Source organism: Triticum aestivum, chromosome 4A, assembly GCF_018294505.1.
Source record: "Triticum aestivum cultivar Chinese Spring chromosome 4A, IWGSC CS RefSeq v2.1, whole genome shotgun sequence".
Classification (NCBI taxonomy): domain Eukaryota; kingdom Viridiplantae; phylum Streptophyta; class Magnoliopsida; order Poales; family Poaceae; genus Triticum; species Triticum aestivum.
Genome location: NC_057803.1, coordinates 121955073 through 121958195, shown reverse-complemented (window position 1 = coordinate 121958195; position 3123 = coordinate 121955073).

The window sequence follows — 3123 nt, the reverse complement described above, 5'->3', positions numbered from 1 at the left end:
ATATTTCCAAAACTAATTTACTTAATTTTTAAAAACATTCATCTCACTTTTTAAAATATTCATGCATTGTAGAGATCCTGTTTGGAAATTTGAAGAAAGGTTCTTGACATCTTAAAAGTGTTGACGTGTTTCAGAAAATGTTCGTGATGTTTTCGTTAAAATATAGTTTCTTTATAATTTTAAAGAAACATGGGTTTCGTAGAAGTTTTAGAGACATTTAAAAAATATTTAGGCTTTTAAAGATATGTTTGTGAAAATTTTGAAAAAATGTTTATGCAATGTAGTAAAATTATTTCATGGGAGTCAAGAAATTATGCAATCTTAAAAAATATTTGTGACATTTTAGATTAAAGGTTATAAGCACTAAAAAAATCTTTTGCATGTTTAAAATGTTTGATGTGTGTTAATAAATGATCACCGATTATTCAAAAAGTGTTCAATGTACATTTGACACATGTTTCAACATGTATCTCAACAATTGCCAACTTGTATACAAAAAATATTGAACATGTATTTGAAGAAAGATGAAAAATAAAAAAGAAGAAAAAAGAACAGAATAAACCCGATGAGTACCAATTAGAAAATGCATAAAAAGGTGAAAAAAGGAGAGGAATAACCTTACAAAAAGTTCTAAAACTCATCTGAACCGGTCCCTAAAACCTTCACAAAACCGTTAAAGGAAGCTACACTTAACAGAGCTCCAGAGGTGAAATGAGGGTACGTCACAATAAACTAGACACAGCCCTCGCGACAACATACATAGCCTAATGCAGGAAGAGAAGCACCGGCGCGTCTATACCTCACTTCTAGCGAGCCCGAAGGAAGACTCGCCTGAAGCGAGACGGTAGATGGGCCGGCCTAGGCGCGGGGAGGCCACGACCTCTTTTATCACTTTTTTCTTTTTTTTTCTTTTGTACCTTCTTTTATACTTTCATGTATTCTAAATAGATATAATACAAAAAAGACTCTACATAAAACATTAAAAAATGTTAACCAAGCATTTTTTAATGTCAAATGTGTATAGAGTAAATGGTTCTCATGTATATGAAAAATGTATAACGTGTGTGAGAAAGGTTGGTCATGTCTTTAAAAAAGATAAATCCAAGCATTTTAAACACATGTTAAATGTGCATACAGAAAAGGTTTCTCATGTATATGAAAAATATATACAAAAAATATACAATGTGCGTGAAAAAGTGGATCATGTATTTAAAAAAGTTAAATCCAAGCATTTTAAAACATGTTTAACAAGTATTTGAAAATTGTTAAATTTGTATAGAAAAATGTTGACCATGGTTTAAAAAATGTTAATCGACCATATGAAAAAAAAATCAAATGTGTATAGAGAAATGTTGACCATCTATTAAAAAATGTAGATCTGGTATTTGAAAAATGTTACTCAAACATTTTGAAAAGTAATAAATTTGTATAGAAGAATTGTTGACAATGTATTCAGAGAATGTAGGTCTAGTATTTTAAAAGTGTCACTCGAGCATTTGAAAAATGTTAAATGTGTATATAAAAAATGTTCACAATGTATTAATAAAATATGGATCTGGTATGTGAAAAATGTTACTCGGGCATTCGAAAAATGTTAAATGTGTATACAAAATGTTAATCTTATATTTGAAAATTTTTAAACTTGTATTAGAAAAATTTATTATGTACATACAAAAAATTTGTATAGAAAAACAGTGAAAACTCGAGAGAAATCAAAATAAAACCGATCAAAAACCAGAAGAAGACAAATAAAACCAAAGAAAGGGAGAAAAAGGAAAAATCAAGCCAAAAACAAGAAAAAAGAAAGAAAAAGAAAGAAAGAAAAGAAAACCCTGTAAAATTGAGAGATAAACAAAGAAAAAACGATGAAAAAAGAATAAGAAACAAAAACGAAAAAAAAAACATTGGAAACCCGGCTGTTTTCCTTCAAGTTGGGCGGGCCATTCTAATTTATCTCAAACTCGAGTGTGACATAGTTGCTAGTAGCTCCTCACATGCTCACTTTTTCTACACTATTTCTTTTAAGCTAGAAGCTAATGGGTTGGCTTGTTACTGTATACGCTTTGGGTGAGAGTTCCTACCATCTCGCTATACGCAAGATACAGCCTTTGTATGGGCAGTACGGTCGTATGCTGCCACTGCGCTACTAAGCATGTACCAGAATTAGACAGTTAGCCGAAAGACTGATTTACTTAAAATTTACTTAAAATTTTCCAGAATTAGACAATATATTCCGAAATTAATTTACTTAAAATTTTAAAAACATTCATCTCACATTTAAAAATATTGATGCATTGTAAAGATCGTGTTTGGGCAATTTGAAAAAAGGTTCCTGACATTTTAAAATGTTGACGCATTTGGGAAAATATTTGTAATATTTTTTCTAAAGTATATATACAATGTATTTTTTGTAATTTAAAAAACATGTATTTTATATTGGTTTTAGAGACATTTAAAAAATATTTAGTATTTTCAAAATATGTTTTTGAAATATATGAAAAAAATGCATTGTAATAAAATAATTTCATATGAGTCAAAAAAATTATGCAATCTAAAAAATATTTATGACATTTTATATTAGAGGTTCTAGGAACTAAGCAAATGTTCGGCATGTTTAAAAATATTCATGGCATTTGTAAAAATTGTTCGATGTATGTTAACAAATGACCACCATGTATTAAAAGGGTTTGATGTACATTTGACACCTGTTTCAACATGTATCTGAAAATTTTCACCTTGTATACAAAAAATATTTAACGTGTATCTGGAGAAAGGTGAAAAATGAAAAAGCACAAAAAAACGAACAGAACAAAACCCAATGAATCACAATTAGAAAATGTATAGAAAGGTGAGAAAGAAGAAGAAGAAGAACCTTACAAAAAGTTACAGAACTCATCTGAACCAGTTCACAAAACGTTCACAAAACCGCTAAAGGAAGCTACAGTGTGTGCCGACCCTTAGCAGAGCACCAGAGGTAAGATGAGGGTACACCAAAACAAGCGAGACACAGCCCTCACGACCATATGCCATACCGTACTTCGACGGGGACCTATGAGTTGATCTACCACATGAAAAGAGAAAATCAACCTTTCTATATTGCTCTCCAAGCTTTTATATCTCTGT